Source organism: Dasypus novemcinctus, chromosome 16 (genome assembly GCF_030445035.2).
Source record: "Dasypus novemcinctus isolate mDasNov1 chromosome 16, mDasNov1.1.hap2, whole genome shotgun sequence".
Taxonomy (NCBI): domain Eukaryota; kingdom Metazoa; phylum Chordata; class Mammalia; order Cingulata; family Dasypodidae; genus Dasypus; species Dasypus novemcinctus.
Window position 1 is genome coordinate 59355048 of NC_080688.1, and position 24295 is coordinate 59379342.

Sequence of the window (24295 nt, forward strand, 5' to 3'; positions counted from 1 at the left end):
TAATATTTAAGAATATGCTATATGCCAGATTCTCTTCTAAAGTTGTTATATGGGTGTTGGGGATTGAATCATATACCCCATAAAACACATGTTCAAATCTTAAATCCATATTTCTGTAGATGAGGACCCATTTTTCAATAGGACTTTTTGATATTCTTAGTTATGATGTGGCCAATTTGAATCAGGGGAGATTTTAATTCATATAACCAGAGGCCTTATAAAGAGAGAGAATTGGTCCACAGTGCTAGTAGCTCAAAGTCAAAAGAAGCCATAGAGGGAGTTGGGGGTAGGAAATGGGGAATTAATGCTTACTTTGTACAGAATTTCTATTTGGCTTGGTTGTAAAATTTTGGAAAGGGATGGTAGTGCTGGGAGAATAATACTGTACGTGTAATTAACAGCATTGAATTATATATGTGAATGTATTTAAAAAGGGAAATTTTAGATCAAACATATGTTACCTGAATAAACATTAGAGGATAAGCATAGGACTATTCAACACAGTGAACCCTAACATAAACAATGAACTGTAGTTAATAGTACAATTATATAAATGTTCTTTCTTGAATTATAACAAATGTACCACACTAATGCAAGCTTTTAAGAATAGGGTGCTATATTAAATATATATATACCACAGTGTAAACTATGGTCTATAGTTAAAAAGTATAATTATAATATTATTTCATCAATTAGAAGAAAAGTACCACACTAATGCAAAGTGTTAATAATAGAGGGGTGGGTTATGCGGGAATGTTGTGCTTTTTAACTTGATTTTTTTGTAAATCTACAACTTTTCTAATTAAAAAAAAAAATTTTTTTTAAAGAAAAATCCAGAGATGAGTGATTGCTATGCGACAAAGTGCTGCCATCATCAGAACCATACTGAATCCGAAAGAAAGCATGGCCTTGTCAACAGCTTGATTTTGAACTTCTAGCCTCCAAACTATAAGTCAATAAATTCTTCTGGTTTAAACCAACCCACTGAGTGGTATTTATCATAGCAGCCTTGGCAAACTAAGATAATGGATTTGCTAATTTCCCATTTACTCCATTTTTACAGATGAGAATAATGTGACCCTGAAATCTAAGTGAATTTCAAGAGCATAATAAGTATGAAAAGAACATTCAAACCCTGGTTTGTCTGAGACCAAAACACCGGCAGAATCTTTAACATTGCATTTCTGAGTGTTCTGAAAAATGTCCTCCATGAAAAAAACAGCATAGTATATATGAAGTCTTTAATGAGCAGACCTTAACTAAACTATTCTTTAAAATATAAATAACCTTAAACTATTCTTTAAACTCTAACCATGAAAAACCATGTCTTACAAAAAGGCCCAGACAAACAGAGCAGACTTTGGAACCAAAAAATAAAAAGGGTAAGCATTCTTGTCTTTGGAAGTGGTACTATATTGTTAATTGATTACATAAAGAAGAAAACCTTGTTTCATATTTGTCTTTCGGAGTTTTCTGTCAAGTAAAATTATTCTTGTGCTGAAACTGAGAAAGGGAATTGAAGCCCAAGATGAATGGAGAGTTTGAAAGAGAAGAGCTAGCTCTTCCAAGTAATTTCAAGTCTCCTCACAGATGAATTACAGGCAAATATACAATGTATTTTCTGGCTGGTAAAATCACAAATCTATTAGGTTAAGTTAAAAAATAATAAACAGAGTTCTGCTGGAAGGGAAAAAGTTGCATGCGTCATTATAATTTTTTAAAATAGAAAGGTGATTTCTACAAATTATATACTAACCTTATATCAACCTCCAGAAATATTTGAAAGAAAATTATTAAAGGATTGCTAGTAAACATTTAGAAGAAAAGGTGATTGTTACAACTCGTGATAAAATGAACAAAGACCGTTCATGCTATTCCAGCATGATTTCTTCTATTGGTACAAAGTGGAAGATACTGAAAATATATTTAGGCTTGAGAAGCTCCAATATCCCCCTACAACATAAAGGATTATTAGTTGGATATTAACAGCTAGTTGTCATTTAGCCAAACGGTGCTGTTTAATACATTACTGTTTCCCATACATCCACTTGTCTGAACCAGGTTTCAGTGACCTATTTCCCCATCTCATACACTTACTTAGTAGCATTGTCTATCCACATTTGGGTATCTTTATCTGCCATTTCATTTCCCACCTATTTTCAAGGTGGCCTTCTTAAGGAACAGATCAGATGATAAGTCTTTCCTAATTATAAAGCTCCCTTGTCCTTTGGTTTATTATAGACCAAATAATAGAATTGTTCACACAAATCCTTTATAATCTAATCTTTTTTTTTGATATTTTATTTTATTTTACTTTTATTTTTATTCATTTTTTAAAAAATATTACATTCAAAAAATATGAAGTCCCATTCAACCCAACTGCCCCACCCCCTCTCCCCCCACAGCAACACTCTCTCCCATCATCATAACACATCCATTGCATTTGGTAAGTACATCTCTGGGCTTATTCTCATGTTGTATCCTTTCACCAATAGTCCCTTTCATCTTGATTCCACTCATTCCTTTCTCAAAATGTTCCCTACAACTTATAAATTCCATGACTTTGCCCATATTTTCCCTTCTTGTTGGAATGCTCTTTCCCTGGTAACTACCTGGTTATCCTTTAAGGTCTAGTCCAAATAATTTCTTAAAGTTTTCTTTTCCTTCTGGTTGTCATCCCTGTCTGTTTCATGAATAAATCATTCCATCATCCATGCTTTCCTAGTATTGCATAATTGTTGTTTATTATTTTTTTTTAGTTTATTCATTTATTGTTCTATCTCCCCAGCTAGACTTTGAAAAGTTTTAGGACAAGGAATGAACCTCATCAACAGTGTTCCCAGTATTGGCAGTTGGTAGGTTTATGCTAACCATTTACTTTACAGAACATGATATTCCTTGTTCCCTGGCCAAAAAACCATTAGTCATCTTTTACTTACCTAGCATTCTTATCTTATAAATGATGATGTATTATGTATATCTCTTACTGTCCAGCAGTAGAATTCTTTTGGGATTTGTTTAAAAAACTAATTTGCTCAACTCAGTACTCAGTAAAATAAGTACATTGTGAGTCAGCAGGATGTAAGAAAACAAAAGAGAAAAAAAAATCTTGTCTGCTTTTAAGTGGAAGATAAATTTAGGGTAAGAGGAATAGAGTCATGTAGAGATAAGCCAATCAAATGGTAGGAAAAAAATCAGTGCAATATTTTGGAAAGTGTTGAGTCATTTTCTATAAAAACAATGTTCAATGTTTCATTTTCATTTTTGAAATGGTGTTTATCCCTCAAACACAAAGTAAAGTCTGATACTCACATAAAGGTCTTTCAGTAAATTAAAAATAAAATGTGGGACAGGAAGGTGAGGATCAAGAAAAGATACTGAGCTTTATGTAAGGGGAAACAGATAAAACATGTGCAGGGTTATGGGTCCATGAAAGACTTTGGATTTTGCATAGGACATGTAGGAAATTTACACATATTGTGTTTAGATTTTCAAAGGCTGGGTTGACCAAGGCTGAGATCTGGATACTATTAAAAGTGTGGTTATCAAATTGTTAGGTGCCTTATATCTGGAAGGGAGATCAAATACCTTGAGTAAAATATACACCTTTTAATAAAAGCAAAACTTGGACAAACGTATATATGGGAAAGAAAGATATGTGTCTTTAAAAAATGGTAGAAAATAATTGGTAAGTTTGATTTATGTGGTCAACAAAGGTACTGCAAGTCTGCTACCTTGAAAACAGAAATAACAAACAGAAGTCATTGTACTGTACTTGTGTCAGAATATACCCAAAGTGCTGTATTTAACTATAGGCTCTTTAAGAGGGATAGTTAGGTATGAACAGTACAGTGTACCTAGCATTGTGGAACATCTTGTCATATGAAGATAATTCAAAGAAAATGAGGGCATTTAACCTAGAAAAGGAATAAGTCATTGGGGAAATGATAGTTATAATTAATATATGAAAGGAATCATGCAGAAGAGTTATTTGACTTGTTTGGTATGTCTCCAATTGAATGCAATTAAGAAGAGTAAGGGGATACTTCATGGAGCAAGATGCACATTCAGTTTGAGGAAGGATTTTCCAAGACATGAATTATCTCTGTGAGTAGGAGCATTCCCAGGGTATTTGTTCTAGACTAGATATCCACAGGAAAGGAACACTATAAAAGGAATTTTTAGTATGGCATGGGAAGTTAACTTGATCCACACTTCCAGGTTTCCAAGACCAAGGTCTTATGCTCAAGAGATGCTTTCTAAGATGACTTTCCAGTCGCTTTCTTACTAACAAATCAACCTAGAGTTATAGAGCATCATTGTTAATTTTGAATTCAATTAACACACATACAACTGAAAAATTTAATAATTTACGAGTATTCATAGCCTTCTGCTTCTTTTCCAGAGTGCAAAAGAGAATTCTGTCTTTGACTTTCACTTAAGATCCTATCTTTTTTTTTTTAAAGAAGAATTTTGCTGTCTGTGATGGTTAAGCTAGGCTTATGTTTCAACTTAGCCAGGTAATGTATCTTCTTATCATATGATATAAGTTGGTTTCATTTCAAGTCATAAAATTTAAGTTACAGGATATCATGTTTAAGAGTGAATAATACCCAAGAACTTGCACCCTATTCTGGGGAGATTTAGTGCATTTCTGGTTAAATGCAGGGCAGTTGAATATGGTCAGGCAAAAAATGTTATTGTTTTTATTTAGAGAGTAAGTATAGTTTAAGATGATATGTATGGGTGCCAAGTTGACAAGGGGTGGGCTGTGATGTATCAACCTGACCAGGTAATGGTGCCCAGTTGTTTGGTCAAACAAGCACAGGCCTAATTGTTACTATAAGGACATTTATTGGATTTAAATAATTGGGAAATTGATTGTATATATGGCTCATTACATCCACAATCAACTGAAGAGATGGCCTTTCAGTAACAAGAGGCATCTCATCTAATCAGTTGAAGGCCTTCAAAGGAGGTGATGACTTCTGCAGTCAGAGGGAAAAAAATCCATCTCTACTTCAGTCAGTACAGCTTCTCCTGGGGAATTCATGTGAGGGAGGACCTTCATTGAAGCTCCTGGCTTGCAGCCTGCCCTACTGAATTTGGATTTGCCCATCCCCACAGTCCTGTGAGACAATTTTATAAAATCTTGTGTATTTACAGATATCTCCTGTTGGTTTCTGTTTCCCAAGAGAATCCTGACTAATACACTGACCATTTCAGTTGCAGTTGTCTTATTGTTTATTGAAATTTTTATTAGGATAATTGTAGACTTACACACATCTACAGTAAATAATACAGGAAGATCCTTGTATATTTTGCCTAATTTCCCCCAATGGCAACATTTTTAAAAACTATAGTATACTATCATAATCAGCACAGCTCACATTGATCAATCCACAGATCTTATTCAGACTTTCCCTGTTTTACTTATCAGTTGTCTTTTGAAAATTATTATTAGAGAAGTTGTGGGTTTATAGAACAATCATGCACAAAATACAGAATTCCCAAATAATTACCCTATTATTAAACCTTCTGCTGGTGTGGCACGTTTGTTGCCATTGATGAAAGCACATTTTTATAATTGTACTGTTAATTCCATGGTTTAACTTAGTGTTCATAGTTTATGTAGTGCAGTTCCATGGATTTAAAAAAAAAGTATTCTATTACCGTATATAAAACCTAAAATTTCCCATTTTAACCACATTCAGAGATATATTTCAGTGCTGTTAATTCACCAGGTGTCTTTTGATGCAGAATCTTAGCAAAGTAGCAAATGGTGAAAAAGGAAACAATAGGAGATCATATGAAGAGGATTTGTATCAGAAAGGGCTGCAATTTCATATAAGTGAGACAATTATGGGGGAAATAAGAAGAGAAGAGGATGTTCATGGGTTATGTTGGAAGGAAAGAGCCTCTTAGCTTGAAATAATTTAGTTATGGGTAGAAAATGAGAGAATTTTAGGAATGCCATTTTGTGAAGCACTTTGACAATAATAGCAATGGATAGTGAGGATATAGAAATTTTTTTAACTGGGATTGATTTTATATTTTTCTTAGTAAGACAGATACTTCTTCAAATTATCGCTAACAGAGGCAGGACTATAGGGGATCCCATGGAAATAAACCAAGTCAACCCAAATGAGAAAAAACAGAGGCTATCTATTCAGAATTTTCAAGATCGTCAACCTCGAAAGAGTCAGCCATTATTTTCATTTGGCAGAGATTCAAAGACAGGTAGGGGATGGGAAAACTTTAGTGTGACAAAAAGGAAAGCAAAGCCTCAGGCATGTTCTAATTGAAAATTGTTGGTGTAGGGAAGCTGGAGGCAGGGTATGTGATTGGTTTGGGAAGCATCTTGGCTCTATCTGGCTGGTCCTGAGTTTGGAGAAAAGGAAAAAACAGGGGACCTCACATTCATTGATCAAGTCCTGACTGTTCTCGCCTGGTTGCTGTAGAGATTATGGGTCAGAATTCTATTGACGTGGATTGTTTGGCCATTGTTCATTCTTACATTCAATCTCCCAGCATAATACTTCAGGCAAGTACTAAGACTCTGAACTAAGGCATTTTAAAGGGGATGGAGAAGGAGGTTCTACATTAAGAGACATTTTCAAGAGAGAATTTGCAGGATCTGATGATTAACTTATTATGCAGATCAAAAGAAGGGGCCATCAAGAGTTACTAGTATGAGATTTCTGATGAAGCAAAACCAGTAATTTAAAAAGGAAATACAAACTGAAAAATTAGCAGATTGTGTGTTGGGGGTGGGGGTGGGTAGGGATCAATAATGTGTTTACCATTTTTGTTTGGGTTATGTTGAACGGTTTTAGAGTGTCCACTTGGAAATGCAAATTTGTTATTTGGAAGAGATACAGATTTGATAAAAGACATTTGGGTCTTACAGCATATATTTTGGAGTCAGAAAGCACAAACAAAGGTTTTGAATGATCAGAATTATGATGACATGATCCAGGGTTTTGAGTTGAATTTGGCTGTGAGATCAACATTAGCAATATGTAGAGATGGAAATAAAATACCATGTAAAGCACTTACCATGAGAGACATAATTACTTAATTATACCCCTGAAATGACTTCTGACACTCATTACTGGGAGTCAGACCTGCCTTCACAGATTAAGTGCATAGTCCTCCACAAGTGCACAGTCCTCCACAAACACCAGCCACAAATTTGGAGGCTCCCAGAGCCACCATTAATTCTTACCAACTGGTTACAAATTTGGGGGTCTCATTACCTGGTCAAGAACAAGAATTTGCCAGAACAACTCATAGTACTCAGGAAAGCACACATGCAGGAAAGTGATATACTTATGATTATAGTTTTATTATAGCAAAAGGATAAACTGAAAACCAGCCAAATGAAGAGACACATAGGGTAAAGTCTATAGAGTGAGGCTGGGAGGGTCTCCAATATTGAGCTCCCATTGTTCTCTCCCCAGGACATAGCTCTCCTCGCACACAATGTATGACAGTACTCAAAGTATATTGCCAACCTGCAAAGATCACTGAAGCTTCTGCATCCAGAGTTTTTAATTGAGGTTTTATTCATAGGCGTGACAGGCTGAATCACTGTCCATGAGGTTGAACTCAGTTTGCAGTCCCTCTCCTTTCCTGGAAAATAAGACTGACATCATGTAGCTGAACGCCCCAACTGTCTAATCACAAGGTTGATCTTTTAGGCATGGCTATCTCCTTCCCCAACCTAGACTACTGGTATGCCGCACCTTGAGTCATCTTGTTAGCATAAACTATCAGGTATACAAATGTCCCCTGACAGCCCTCACCTCTCCTCACCCTGCTATGAACAAGAAAGACACTTTTAGTAAGAGAAATTCGAAAGGTTTAGATGCTACCCCTCGGGAGTCTAGGAAAAGGCCAGACCTCTCTTTGGGTGAAGTTAATTCTTCACTACACAACGTCCATTTTCTAGTTTTCCAAAAGTTAAAAAAAAAAAAACCAGTTGGCAATTCATATTTCCATTATCTCTTCTATTAGAATCAGAAATATTTAGCTATACAATGCAAAGGCATATATACAAGAGTGCTATGGAGGAGTGGGCTCACTGTCCCATGTGCACAGAAGCCAATACCAAGACACCAAGATTCTGAGAAAAGAGTTTATTGTGAGGCTGACTAGCAAGGAGATAGGAGGCAGACTTAAATCTCTCTCTCTCTGATTTAAGAAATAAAGTAGATTTATAGGATATAAACAAAGGAAGAGATTCAGGTTGGCCTATTCAGGTTGGTTGTTTTTAGGACATGCTACATAGGGTAGAAATATATCAGCAGGCTGCATTTTATCTTCCTTTTGATGGACCCCTCACATTTTATTTGCTTCTGTTGACTCCTCATCCTCATAATCTTAGTTCTGAGGAGGGCGATTTTTGTTTTTGGTATCTCAAAGGTTATTCAAGGGTATAATGTGTCTGTGTCTGTGCATGGTCCATGGGCAGCTAAGTTTGACTGAAGCTAAATATGACTGCCTGTAAGACAAACTGCGGGAAGGTAAAATGGGAGAAGAAGTAATTCTGATAAGCAGCCGGTTTTGGCTTGAATCTTGATATGTAGTTAGGATTCCCAGCTATCTGCCTATGGTTTTAAGGATAAAGATACTTTGGGGAAATGCAGAGGGAGGCCATTTTAAGTGCTAGTTCAAGGTAGGTCAAGGGATACTCAGATCTGCTACCTGAAGAAGGGCAATCAAGTTTCATGAACCAGGCCATTTATAGCATCTTTATAAAAACATAAAATTTGATTTGAAAACAATGCAAACATAAATTTCTTTCTAAAAAATAATTTCAAGGACTCTCTGGTCAGGTGTTGATGGTACAGGAAGTACTAATTTTTGCCATGGACAGTCCACAATGACTGGGGACCCTGGATTTTCAGTGTAGTTAGTTGACTCTTCAGTTTATCAGGACTGATTTCACAGGGCCCTTTAATATTTCACATCTGCCCAACTGTTCTGCAGTGTTTTTCCATCTTGTTTAATGGTACATGTAAAAGTGAAAGCCTATTAAAAGGCACCTTAACCTTGAATTAGTAACATCATGACTCTGACTCTTCCCTGTTTTTCATCTTCCATGGATTTATTCTGTTGCCAAGTCCCATAGTGTCTTAATACTTCCCTTTCTTGTTGATGCTTTCAAATGCCATTTAGTCCTGACTCTTAATATGACTTATTATTGTAAAACTTCCTGGCTTATTCCCCAGAATTTGTTCCAATTCTTCTCATCATAATTCTCAAACATACTGTTGCCTGGCACATGCCACCTTCATCAATTCTACTCTTATTTGTAATTTTTCTCTTTGAGTTTATAATGCCTTCTGTATCAAATCCAACCACTTCTACCTAGTTTTCAGGCTTGTCAATCACCCATCTCATCCCTTGTGAAGTCATATTGCCTTCCACAACTTTTCCTCTCTGAGGGACCCATATCATGAATTACCTTTTAGACATCTCCATTTTAGTGGCTCAAAAGCACCTTGCTCAATTTATTCGTCTGAAATTCCTCTCAAAAGTCACTTATCATTTTGTTTTTCATATTTCTATCAATGTCAACCACATCTGCCCAACTTAAACCAAAAACCTTGGAGTTATCCTGTATTTTTCCCTCTTCCTTACCACCCATCCCACATTCAGTCAGTTCTCCTGAGAGTCTTTCTAGTCTGTATATTCTTCCTTAACAATTTTGCTACTGACTTAATTCAGGCCTCATTTCTCTCCTTGATATATTTATATTGCCCCCCTGCTCCTATTTTGACCTTTTTCTTCCTAGAGTGTCTTTTCTAACAGGTACATTTAATTGGCTCATTTAAAATTTTTTGATGACCATTCTTTGCTTACATTAGTGGAGCATAAACATTGGCATGCTTTTTCAATAAAAGATCTATGGGGGATCCATACTGCATCTATTATATTATTAACTATCCAGAAATAGACACTAGGTATGAGTAGTGCAATCAAGTTTCCTAAGTGATTATTACATGAAAATTTTGTTGAAAGTCCCTGAATTACAGAGGTGAAATGAAGATTTCTAGGCACTGCTTTCAAAACCTATCCTGATTTATTCCTGTTCACCTGTTCAATCTTATTTCCACCAATCTCTTTCCTACATTATGTTTCAGTTATATTGAACTAGTTGTAGTCTAAAGTACCCTGATCTCTGACTCTTCTGAGCACACTCTCTTTGTGTTGGAAGCCTTTTCATTCTTCTGCAGTTGGCAAAATTAATATTGAGTTAGGTTTGAGTTCTGTACATATCTGTATTATTAAGGGGATATGAATATAAACAAAAATCCCTATAACTGATTAATTTTATAGTTGGGCATCGGGGCCAAACTCCATCTGAATCCTTGTATCTACATGCCAGTGACATTACAGGAATTTCTTTTTAGTCCTTGAGGAATCCTCATAGACTCTGTCTATACCTGCACATTAAAGAGGACTGATCTAGATAATTTTTTGCAATTCTACCCATTTTCCCTCAAATGTGAAAAAATATCCATATTCTTACATATATTATCTCCATTAGAGACTCAATTCATATATATTATTTGTTTCTAGCCCCCAGCTTATAAAACTTCTTTGTAAAAATAAAATTCTTGTAAATCCAAAAGTTTTATCCTATAAATATTTTCCTTAGAAAGTGAAATTCTGCAAATGCATGACAAGGAACATGGCAGTTGAGTTTTTTTGAGATTACTTCAGGTAAATGCATAATAATTGAATAATAACTTGCTTCCTTGCAGATAGAAGAAAGATACCTCTAATCATTTTAATACATTCCATGTGCCTGAGAAGAATCTATGGCTATTTTATTTTCTAAGCACTCTAATTATCAGCAGGGGAAAAAGCCAAGAGAAGCAAGAACAATAATATACTCTTTTTTCCCCTCTTCAGATATTAAAGTAAATTCAGTGTGTGATAACAACAGCTAGTAATACCCTCCTCATTTTACATTAATGACCAGCTGTGTAAATGCCTAAGGCATTGCTTTCAGGCACACACGCTTCTGAAATCCAGCACTAAGATTTCACAATGACAGAAGTGGCTTCTTTTGCTCTATAAAGATGAGTGATGCTATCTAAGATAATGCCACAGGTACCTAGCTTTCTCCAATCCAGGTGATTTCAAAAGAGCTTTCTCTTAGGACTCATCAATAAAACATTGGATTCAGCTTCATCTTTGAATAATCTTTTAAAGGAGACCCTCTAGTACAGAGTGATGATTATAATGTGAAAACCAGCAGAAGTACATTTTGCAAATGAAAATGAACAGAATTGAGCAGCACAGGGACAGAAGTTGCATGTGATAGATTAAAGACAGAAAACAGTTATAATTTAAGGGTTGTATTTTTAAAAGAGGATATTAAAATATTCAGAGAAAAGCACATTTTAAAAAAATCAACCTTTGAAAATTTCTTTCTTTAAAGCAAATAGGCTTACTCACATAGTTAAAGCAATAAATTATAAAGTAGTCATTAGTTAAGTCTACCTGGACCCTAAAAGAGAAAAATAAAATTTTACTGAATGAATAAATTATGGTTGATTTGGGTAGAGAATAAGTCAGATATCTAGTTCTTGTTAAAGAAAACTGAGCCATCTTATTGAAATACACAAACATTTGTGTATACACACATATATATACAGGAATTTAGAACATTTCTTCGAGAATTAGTGGTTAAAACACGCTTTTTTCTTTAAAGACATTTTAGGTAATTTGGTTTCATAATAGGAACTTGTGTTTTCATAGTATGGTAGAAACCTACAGGGGCCAGGGCTCTAAACATAAGGTTATGGTCAAAATATTTTGGAATTTGTATACCAGAAATGAAAGCAAAACAAAACCAAAACAAAAAACAATTAAACTAGAAATATGATTTAATGAATATCCTAATACTGCCTTGGCACTAATTGAATAAAGTATCATTTTACTTTTAATTGGAGTTTTGCATTCAGGGAGCTAACTGATTCTGTTGGACCGATGGAACACAACTTCTGTCAAGACCACAGACCCAGGTGCCTTTGATGCACCCAATTTTAAATCTAAGTTTTGGAATCTGTAGCTTCGGTGAGATGCAAAACTAATGCCTTCACAGATCAGTGTAATAACCTTGGCACTAGCTCTTACATGATTGGAAGTGAGAAGGTATAAAGAGCAAGAAAGAGAAAGGAGAATGGCATTACTCTAGGCTTTGATCACTAATTACTTAAAATTCATCATTATTCCATTCAGCAGATACTTATTATGCTCCTATGTACCAGATGATATTCTAGGCACTGGAAATACAGCATTGAAAATCTAAACTAATCACAAAACAAAGACCTTACCCTTATGGTACTTACTTGCTAGTTCATAGAGATTGAAAAATATACAAACAAAGAAATAATGCTAACAAGTTAAAGGAACAATAAACACAATTAAGCATGTTTCAGTGATAGAGAGCCCTGGGTGGGCTTCCATTTCTGGCTCTATGACAGATTTGATATGACACCAGTGTCTCCATTGTGTTAGAGAAAATGTAAAATACTTTTGATAATATTTTCAAATGTTTCAATGCACTTCCCCCCAAAAGGAAAAGAAATGAATTAAAAGAAAAACAACAAAAACAAAACAAAAAACAAAGAAACTGTTCTTGTTGAAACTTACTGCTTAATAAAGGGAAACAAAAAATTATACCAATAATCAGGCTCACCTATGACTTAGAAGTCCAAATTCATGCTACCTCAATTGTGTGAAAAAAAAATCTGAAGCCAATAATTAGTTTTGAAATAGTTACTATGTAGTTAGATCCCCCTGGAAATTGGCAGAAGCAAATGCAAATCTTCTCAGAAAGAACCCACTTTGAATTTGCCCTTAAAAACTTTTCACATGTATAGTTCCAAGAACTATGACCTCAAAATGAAAAACCAGAGAAGCAGATGTAGTTCAAATAGTGGAGTGCTTGCTTCCCACATGGGAGGTCCTGGATTCGGTCCCCAGTGCCTCCTAAAAATAAAAACAAACAAACAAATGAAAAAACCAATTCAGAGAGCTGATGTAGCTCAGTGGTTCAGCACCAGCTTCCCACATAGAAGGTCTAGGATCAATCCCTGATCCTCCTAACTCAAAATAAACAAACAAAACAGAACAAGACAAAAACAAAACCAAACCACAAAATACACAAAAAATGATGCATTCTGAGCTAAAGCCAAACAAAAACAAAACACACACATATTAGAGATTTTTGGAAATAACCTCAAATATTAGCAGTGTAGAATCAGGAAAAAAATGAATTATTTTAATATACTTAAAGTGGATTTTAAATATTATTAAAAGTAAGGCTCTATGCAAAATGAACAGGGAAAATGTTTTTAGTAAAAAGAACTTACAGATATGAGACTTAATAATAATAGAAATTAAAAACAGTGGACCTAACAAATTAGACCCATTTAAGAAGGGAATTAAAGGTTTGGATTATAAAATTAAAGAAGCCACCCAACATGCAACACAGAAAGTATAAGAGATGAAAAATATGAACAATTAAAAGGAATGAAGAATATATGGGGAACATTTAATATATGTCCAGAAGGAGGAGAATTGTAGAGAAGGAATAGTTGATTATCTAACATCTGAAAAGATTTCAGAAATTATGAGTGATAGTGAATCTGTCCAGAAAATCCAAATAATCTAAAGCATGAATTTAAAAATAAAGAAGTGAGCATTACCATACATCAAGTAAAATTAGAACATAAATATCAAAAAGAAGATCTTAAAAGCAGGAAGGATAGATTACTTTCAAAGGAGAAACTACTAAGTAACAGCTAAACTTTCTATCACAATCAAAGCCAGAGGGTGGAGGAAGTATGTATTTAATGTCACTAAATATAATATTTGTCAATTTAGAATTGTATGCTAATAAAACTATTTCTTTTGAAAGTGACAGAAAAAGTGCTTTTACAGATGAAAAAAAATAGAGTGTTTGTGACTTCTATAGTCCCTCTGAAGGGTTTTGAAATAGATATTCTTCAATTAAAAAAATTATCTGAGGAAAGGAAAAAAAATAGTTGCAATTATTTAGATAAAGCCAAAAAAATATTTGAATGTATAAAATATTAATAGTAATGTCTCATGTGGTTAAAAATAAGATGGAACTAAATATCTGACAACTATTTTATATAATTCATGAGAAAAATATTTTAAATTATAGTTTTCTAAGGTGATAAAATTCTTTGAGCAAAGGATTGAGATATTGGTTAGACCTCAGTAATTTAAAAAGAAAACCACTTAAAAATTAGAAATATACTGCTAAATTAATAGGGAATAAAATCATTGAATGAGAAAGCACTTCAAGCTGAGAGAAGCAAAGAAAAAGACAAGGAATATCAAAACAAATTAGTTCAAATGGAAAGTGAAAAAGAGACTATATATTTACTTTAAATAAACTCAAATACATTAATAATTACAACTAATGAAAATATGGTTCAGTTAACAACAGTAAAACAACTGTTTAAAGATGTAATATCCAGCTACACACACACACACACACACACAATCCAACCACATGGTCTCCAAGGGTATCCTATCCAGAATTAAAGAAATAAAGTTTAAATATAAATTTTGGAAAAGATATTCTAAAAGAAAGCTAGAGCAGAAAAATAGCAGAAAAATAGATCTTAAAGTTTTACAATCCTCTATCAATAACTGACAAATATAACAGATGAACTAATGTTTTAAGATAGGAACAGCACAATTAACAAGCTGGGTAATTATGAATATACATGAAACACTGCTCTTAAGAACAGTAAAATACACATTTTTTTAAAGCACATGTGAGATATTTGTAAAACTGGCCACACATTCAGGCATAAAGCAAGTGCCAATAAATCTCAAAGGTTTAGTAGCATATAAATCAGTAGTATTATCACAATGCAAATTAAATTAAACCTTAATAACAGAGCGATAACTGGTTAAATATTATGTATTTTGGAAGTAAGCAATTATCTCCCAATCAACTCTTGTTTAAAAGAAAAAATCATAAGAGGAATTATAAAAGATTTGGATGTGAATAAAACTAAGATACTACCTATCATAATTTGTGGGATGCAACCAAAATAATATTTAGATAAAAATTTGTAACTTTAAATGCACGTACAAGAAAGGCCAAATATTGAATTAACCAGCCAATCTAATAATTCAGAAAATGAAAATAAACCTTCAAAAAAGGAGGAAAAAATAATGCATGCAATAAGAAGGAAACCAAAAATGAAAAGAAAGAAAAGAAAACAAATACAGTTCTTGCTGTGCACAGATTGTAAAATTAACCATGAAAGTAAAAAAATGCAAGTAAAAAATAATCAAAGTAAAAAATTACAGTTATTCTGTGTACTTTAAAAGATTTTGTCAAAACATATTAAAAAGTCTTTTGTATTTGTTTATAATACATAGGGAAATAAAAATAGTAAAAGTAATATTTAGTACATTGTACTTTCAATGTTATGAAGTATCTCTTATAGTTCTTTAATGTGAAGTTTTTTGCAGGTATCACTTTCTCTGGGATACCTTCAACCTTTCGTCACATCCAATTGCCTCATTTATTTCCATAAGCTTGCCTTCACTAAGCTCTTCTGGCTTTATATCTTGAGTCTCTCTCTCTCTCTCTCTCAAACAGTGTCAGTGTCACTATGCTAGTCTGCTATTTCTCCTATAACCCCATTTATGTTTTATTTTAATTCTGCAAAGTTATTTGCATAGTATGGTAAAAGTGTCTGCCATACTGTATACATATTCCTCATCGTGCCTTCCAGACCTGATGCTTGAATGCTTTTGGTTGCATGCTCTGTCACATTTCTTTCAAAACTCACTAAAGAAATTGGATGATTTCCAGTCTCCTTGTAATCATCACTTCCTTTAAGTGAGTCAAATAATTTCAATGCTTTGGCCTGAATGGGATTCCTGGTTTAGGATGACCTTTTTTTTTTTAAAGCCTTTCAAAGTAGAAGTAAACACTCTATTTCAATCACTTGCTTTCTGTGCTTAGTGCCATTTCAACTAAAAGAAGTGATGGGTTTGATGACTAATCATGGTTTGTAGAATGAAAACCTAGCGGCAAAGTTTGTACTTTATGCAATTAATCACAGTTAACATACCGTGATAGCTATAATTTGAATTATGTAGTTGGGGAACTGGTGCTTATTAATGAAACTGTGGGAACAGAAATTCACTCATATTACAACTGAGCACTGCCTGAATATCAATTGTAAAGATTAAAATATCCAAAAGCTTGTTCTTTAAAAAGACTAATAACATTTACAAAACTCCACATACATACCCAGGAATGATGATGTTGATACTATAAGCATTGTAAGTAATAAAAAGACACTGAAGATATTATGAAGTATCATAATAATGCGCTAAAAACATTGTATTCCTAGAAACTTACCTTACCAAAAGGGAATCTAAAAGAAATAAAAAACCTGAAAGTTCCAATAATCTTTAAAAGTTAAGACAGAGGCTTAAAATTTCCTCTGTATAAACCAGTAGAGAAAGTTTTTCTGCCAAGTTCTACCAAACATTCCGGAAACAAATTATAAATATGTACCAATTGGTCCATATTAAAAAAGTATAGGGCATACTTCGCCAACTCAATTTTTAATGTAGTAATACCAAAATCTGGCAAGTATGAATGAGGAAAATCATAGTCCATTCTCACTCAACAAAACAGTGGTAATATTTTTCAGAATGATATTGGCACATTAAATCCAAGCAAACTAAGAAAAAAAAGTAATACATTAAAACAATGCTGGGTTTTCATTAGAAATGAATATGTGGTTTAACTTTAGGAAATCGATAAGAACTATATTAACAATTAAAGGTGAAAATCTTTTCAATCAATAGAGGTAGAAAAGGATTTGGCAAAATTAAACATCTTTTTGATGACATTCTTCAGAAATAGAGAGTGAGAAATAGAACGTACTTTAAAAAGTTTCATAGAAAAGAGTATGCTACATGATGAAATGTTAAAGTGTTAAAGCCATTCTCTTTGGAGGGAGAAAAAGACGAGGATGCCCTCTACCATCACTTCTAAGTAAACCTAAGGACCCAGTGAGCACAAAGCAAAAAATGTACAAGATTTGAAAACAAAATAACTAAAATTCAATATGATTGTCTACATGGAAAATGTACAAAATCTACAGACCAATTGTGAGAGTTTGGAGTTACTTTATAAACCACAAAAAGAAAAAGATTATGTTCCTGAATGAATCCATTCCTAAGAGTGTGAGATTCTTTAGACTGGACTATGTCAACGATGTATGACTAAAGTTCAGTCTCCACCCTCTTGCTTAATCTGATATAAATAGACACACAGGAAAGAGGAGCTCTGCCATATTTAATCCAGCCATGTAAGAGAAAGGACAGTAATTTCACCCATAGCTAAGCTGCAAGGAGAAAAGACCCTGAGAGTCTCAAAGAGGTAAGGTCCAGGGAAAGATGAGCCATGTGACTGATAGCTTGCCTCTAAATTCAGGAAGAATATGCATCATAGCCAAGAACCTAGAGGAGTCCAGTGCTTCTCCGTCTTCAACAGGGTGATATTGATAGAAAGATAACCCTGTGATAAATTCCAGTCCATGCATTTTTAGAAACTAACTTTATGATAAATTTATTATTATAGATGAATAAGGAAACTGTAGATCATATTTTTTTTATTTTAGGTCTTAAACAGTTAGTTGTTGACTGTCAAAACTTTAAATCCAGGTGATTTAGAGAGAAGAAATGCAAGTCAAAAATTTACAAGACAGAGAGAACCAGCAAGATGGTGGCAGATTAAGCAGCTCCTAGAGTCAGCTCCTGCTACAGGGCAGTTAGTGAACACTCAGAGCTATCTAGAGAGAGCTGAAGCACCTGTTTGGGGGCTCTAGGAGATCAGAAGAGCATCCTGCAGCATTCTTGAAGAAATGGAAGGAGGAGACTGCCCATTTGCAGAGAATACTCATAAATAGAGAGTTCCATGACACAGAGGCCAGTGCCCATCCTCCACTGGAGGCATAAGCTGCCTTGGGAGCTGTTCCATAGCTAGAATTGAAAGCTCCACTTCTCAAAAATGGGACTGGAAGGGATGGTTGGGCACCAATATCACCTACTAATGAGTAAATTCAGCAGGCTAAAGTAGAATCCTGAGAAAAGGTAAAGATTGAGCCTGTCCAAGTCAGAAAGAGACTGGGAGCTGCCATCTTAACTCCACATCTGGCATGAGGGGAAGTAGGAAGGACTGGAAATCACAGTGCTGGTGGGATCGGCTTCTTTCCATCCAGATCAGATTGCAGCTCCAGCCTAGGCTCCAGTGCCATCTCCAGCAGGGAGGAAGCTGCAGGGACCTGCACTAGCCTCTCTGGGAAATTACCGGCCAAGCTGTAGAGGCTGGTGATTATCCTACTCTGGTGGCACAAGCCACTCCAGTAGGTATTCTGTGGCTGAAATTGGAAGCTCCATTCCCAAAAACAGGAAAGGAGAAGACAGTTGGCTGCCAATTTTGGCTACTGATTGGTAAACTCAGCTGGCTAAGATAAAACCCTGGGAACAGCTGGGGTGTGAATCAGACCAAGTTGCAAAAAGTTCGGGGTTCGACATTTTGACCCTGCCCCCAGCCTGAGGGGAAGCTGGGCTGACTGAAAATCACAGTGAAGGTAGGAACTGGTTTCTTTCACCCAGATCAGCTTGCAGCCCCAGCCTAGCCCCGCCTCTGGCAGAGAGGAGGCTGGTGGGCCCTATACTAACCTATCCAGGTAACTGCAGGTAGCTTTCACTGGCACAGACTGAAAATTGGAAGTCTACCAGGGCAATTGCAGTCATCTTAGATGCACACTGCATACATTGCTGCCCACACCTGCACCTCCATCACTGCCCCAGGCAGGGGAGAAAGGGGCATGAAGCTTCTTTAGTCTCTGTGGGCAACTACAGTCTAGACTTGCAAAACTTGGATTATTCCACACAGCTGTGATTTTGGCCCCACCCCTGGCAAAGGAGAAAGTTGAAAGAAGCTTCATTGGTCCCTGGTGCAATGAGGTCAGCTTTAACCGCCACAGCTTACAGCAACAACTGCATGCTTGGCTCCTACTGTACAACAAGCAAGGGAGAAAGGGCAGGCAGCCCTAAACTAAAGAGAAAAACGCACTCAGAATAAATACTCTAGTAAGACAGATACCAAGACTCCGAGAAAAAAATTACAATACACACCAAGAAACAGCAAGCTATGGCCCAGTTAAAGGAACAAGATAAGCCTCCAGATGACATAAAGGAGTTGAGACTATTAGTCACGGATGTTCAAACAAATTTCCTTAATAAATTCAATGAGATGGCTAAAGAGATTAAGGATATGAAGAAGACACTGGATGAGCACAAAGAAGAATTTGAAAGCATATGTAGAAAAATAGCAGATCTTAAGGGAATGAAAGGTACAATAAATGAAATTGAAAAAAACATTGGAATCATATAATAGCAGATTTGAGGAGGCTGAAGAAAGGATTGGTGAGCTTAAAGAAATGGCCTCTGAAAGTGAACATACAAAAGAAGAGATAAAGAAAATAATGGAAAAAAATTGAACAAGGTCTCAGGGAACTAAATGACAGCAAAAGGCACACAAACATACATGTCATGTGTGTCCCAGAAGAAGAGAAAAGGAGCAGAAGGAATATTTGAAGACATAATGGTAGAAAATTCCCCAACCCTATTGAAAGACATAGATATCCATGTCCAAGAAGCACAATGTACTCTCATCTGAAAAAAATCTGAATAGACAAACTTTGAGACACATAAATCATCAGAATGTCAAATGACAAAGATAAAGAGAGAATTCTGAGAAAAGCAAGAAAAAAGCAATGCATAACATATAAGGATATCCAATAAGATTAAGTGCTGATTTCTCAACAGATATATTTAAGATACTATAAGAGAAAAACTTCCAGCCAACAATCTTATATCCAGCAAGACTGTCTTTCAAAAATGAGGGCAAGATTAGAATATTCACAGATAAACAGAAACTGAGAGAATGTCTAAGGAAGAGACCAGATTTTCAGGAAGTACTAAAGGATGTGCTAGAGCCTGAAAAGAAAAGACAGGAGAGAGGGGCCTGGAAGAGAAATGAAGATTATATCAATAAAAGTAACTAAAAGTGCCAAAAGAGTGGTGAAAATTATATGACAGAAAAAATGTAAATAGTTAGGAATAAACTTAACCAATAACACATAGCATTTGGATTCAGAGAACTGCAAATCAATGTTAAAAGAAATTTTAAAAGGCCTATTAACTAGAAGAACATTCCATGCTCATGGATTGGAAGACTAAATATCATTAAGATGCCAATTCTATTCAAATTGACATACACATTCAACGCAATCCTGGTAAAAATTCCACCAGAATTTTTAAAAAATTGAAAACACAATCATCAAATTTATTTGGATGGGTAGGCAGTCCTGACTGGCCAGAAACATCATAAACAGGAAAAGTGAACCCTCACTTCCAGACTTTAAATCCTATTACCTAGCTATAGTGATAAAAACAGCATGCTACTGGTCTAAAGAAAGACATGTAGACCAATGGAACCAAATTTTTGGTTCAGAAACAGACCCTCACATGTATGCGCAAGTGATTTTTGACTAACCTGTCAAATCCACACAGCTCAGGCAGAATAATCCATTCAACAAATGTTGCTGAAAGAATTGGATATCCATAGCCAAAAGAAGAAAAGAGGACTCCTATCTCACACCTTATCCAAAAATTAACTCAAAATGGATCAAAAACCTAAAAGTAAAGCAAGAATCATAAAACTTCTAGAAGAAATTATAGGAAAATATCTTCAAGCCCTGGTGGTAGGTGGTGGACTCTTAAAGGAGCTAAGAGGAGGACTGAGATGGACTACTGATGTTTAATGCATATAGAAGTTTTAATTAGCTTTACTGTAAAAATGTGGAAATATATAGAGTAGATTGTAACACATAGTGAGTTTATAAATGGGGATGTGACCGAAAATGATAGCCTAGGTATATAAATGCCAATTGACATAATGCTAGAGAATAATCTAGGAAGTGAATAGCAGAGTAAAACAAGAGGTGGATGAGAATAGTGGTTGATGGTCCTGATGCAGGAGTGTCCTTTGTGAGCTAGAGCAAATGTACATCACTACTGCAGGGTGTTGGGAATGTGGAGAAGCAATGGGAAAAAATACAGTTGGAGTGACTGTGGGTAGTAGTAATAATATAATATCCTTGCATCTTTTCGAAATATGCACTGTGTTGGTAATGAGGCAATATGGAAAATGTGAGCAAAATGTACACTATGGACATGGTCATAATCAGATGATATTATCTTATCTGTAGCAAATGTTCCACCACAGTGTGGTGTGTTGATAGAAGGGTGTTGTTTGGGAATTCTGCACATGTGCATGATTGTTTTATAAGTTTACAACTTCCATCATAAAAAATATATTTTAAAAAATAGTAATAGGGTGGGTTGGGGGTAAAAACACAAAATGTAAAATAAGGACTATGATTAGTAGTAAGATTTTGACAATATTCTTCCATAATTTGCAACAAATGTCTCACAACAATGCAAGGTGTTGGTGGAGGGTTGATGTAAGGGACCCTTGTATATGTTATGTATGTTTGCTTTGTAAGGTCACAACTTTTACTATATACTTAATTGTTTATGTATGTTTATATATAAATGATATAAAGATAATAATAGGGTTAGTTGTGGGAAAATAATTTGATTAGTGGTAATATGTTGACAATGCTCTTTAATTATTAGTTAAAAAGTTTCAACAACAATGCAAGTTATTGGTTGTAGGGTGATTTATGAGAGTCCTGTATGATTTCATATATGTTGTAAGTTTACAACGCTTATTATACACTTATTGTTTATGTAGGTTTATGTATGAGTGAATTACTTCAATAAATTAATTTTAAAAATTTACAAGACATTATAGAAGATTGCTATTATTTTGATTGGGGAAGGATTTCTGGAATATGCCATGAAATGTGTAAGCCATAAAGGAATGGTTAGGAAACTCATTTATATTGAGATTAAGAATTTCAGTTCATCAAAAGGAAGACACCATAGAGAGTAGCTGACAGTATGTCCACTAGAGAAATAAATGATTTTCAAAGTCATGAGGTCAGACCAGACCAAACCTGGATGGGTATACAAAGTGAGATTGGAGAGGATGGGATGTGATGAAACAGAAGAGGAACTCTGGTTTATTGCCATATCTTCAGATTTAGATAAACTTAGCTTTGAATTTCTGCCACCATATCTGCTCATGAGATCCCTAGGGCAAATTCTTTGAACCACAATTGTCAGGCCTGCAAACTAGGAAGGCTACCTCTTACTTCATTGGCTTTCTGTGAAACTTAGTGGAGGTAATAATAGAGCAATGCCTATAAAGTGTTTCCTCATGCACATGTTTTAATTTTCACCAAAAAAATGCTGCTAGGTATCCACACTTTTTAGTTCGCTATTTTTCTTTTTAGGAGGTACTGGGGAATGAACCTGGGACTTCATGGATGCAAACCAGACACTCAACTACAGAGCTACACCCACACTCCACTAGCCACACCTTTAAAATGAGTTTGATAAGGCCAACTTCATTAATAAGTGGCAGAGACAATATTCAGATCCAGGTAGTCTTGCATGATATAATCTGGCTCCTCATCTCCGTAAATAATTTTTTTGAAATGTGAATGGATACTGAAACTTAGCATATACAATAAATAGCAACTTTTACTATTATTTTTCAAACAGTCCTTCAAAATAATAAAGGTATGTATTTATCTTTACAGCTAAGATACGTGGTTTTAAATTATATAGTTGGGAATAAAAATGAATTACCTGATCTAATGAAGGGACCACTCCTTATTTTGTTCATATCTTTCATTAAGAACTAATAACTTTGCAATAACTCCTTTATGTGGCATTCTTTCCTCCTATATCCTGTGGGCTGCTAAATGTCAGAGCCTTTGCTCTATGACTTTTTCATCCTACGTGAGTGCCAGAAGGCTAGCAGATAACAATAACAGATGTTTGGAATCTGTTTAATGAATAAATAAATGGTATCACTGTAAGGCCAGCTATCTAGTACTAGTTTGGGATTCACATTTGATTTTGAGCCAGTCCACTCTCCTCTGAGTCTCAGGTTATTCAACTCTGCATGCTAACACACATGTAGAAAGAGTAGAAGGTGGTCTGAACTGCGGCTCAAGGTTTTACTTGCCTGAATGTAGCATGCATATCTTGCCTTGTTTTGTCCATCAGGGCTTCACAAAGAAGTCATTTCCAATTTTTTAATGACTTACCAGAGAAGAATATAGTTTACCTGAAACTAAAAAAAAAAGTGTATGTTCAAATAAAATCTCTGGGTATGGTAGGTTTTCCAGTTCTCTGGCTACCTTTGAAAATGATTTTACCCATCATGCCATGGGGATTTCTGGCTTATGGACAAGGCTTGTAGACAAAGTGAAGAGACTGCTTAGTGAGTCTTCAAAGAGATACTTCTCACACCTCATAAAAAGTAAACATTCAAAATGTTCCATGAGGCTTTGTAAATCGAGTGGAAAGCATTACTTTAATTAACACTTATGAACTTGAAAGTGTATATAAGATGATTTCTACAACCACACAAATAGTCTGAAGAGTGAATCACTTTGGAAGAAAGGGGGCAATACTTGATCCCAGGTTCTCAGATTTCACAGGGTCCTTGTATTTGCTCTTTGGGATTTACGTTATTTTTGTTTTTTTCCTTTTTTTTCTTTTGTTTTCCTTTCTTGTTTATTCTATTTCTTAGCCAGAAGTACCAGAACAGCAGCTGCAACTTGATATAATTATTTTAATTGTTTGCATGCTATAAAGCTGTTAAAAGCAATTTTAATTTTTACCAGTAAATAGGTTTTATTGCAAAGTTATACTGTTGCTCATAGCTATCCAGTATAATGGGTACTTAGAAGAAAGAGTATTTTAGTCTGGACTGTTATGTCACTGTATGCTTAGCCAAGTATTACAATTTTGCCCACAGGATAACAAAAGCAATGCTAATAGGAGCAATTAAAAGATATGAATAATACTGACACCTCTTTATTATCTTCCAGGTACCATTGGAACTGCTGGAGACATTAAATGGTAATGGTGCATTTACAGTTATTTGCCAATTGAGTGATTACTGAGAAAGCATAGAGACATTTATTTCTGGGCTCTGAAGGTTTTGTACTTCATTATTGGTTTTGGAAAATAAAGCAGCCCT

The 24295-nt window shown here is 34.9% G+C and overlaps 1 long non-coding RNA gene across 1 annotated transcript in view; it reads left to right on the plus strand.

Moving 5' to 3' along the window:
- The window catches only part of LOC131273683 (uncharacterized), a 314969-nt gene that overhangs the window by 222205 nt on the left and 68469 nt on the right, over positions 1–24295 (plus strand). The window contains exon 4 of the long non-coding RNA XR_009180962.2: positions 24144–24174. This is a non-coding gene — a long non-coding RNA (uncharacterized lncRNA). The remainder of the gene's footprint in view (positions 1–24143; positions 24175–24295) is intronic.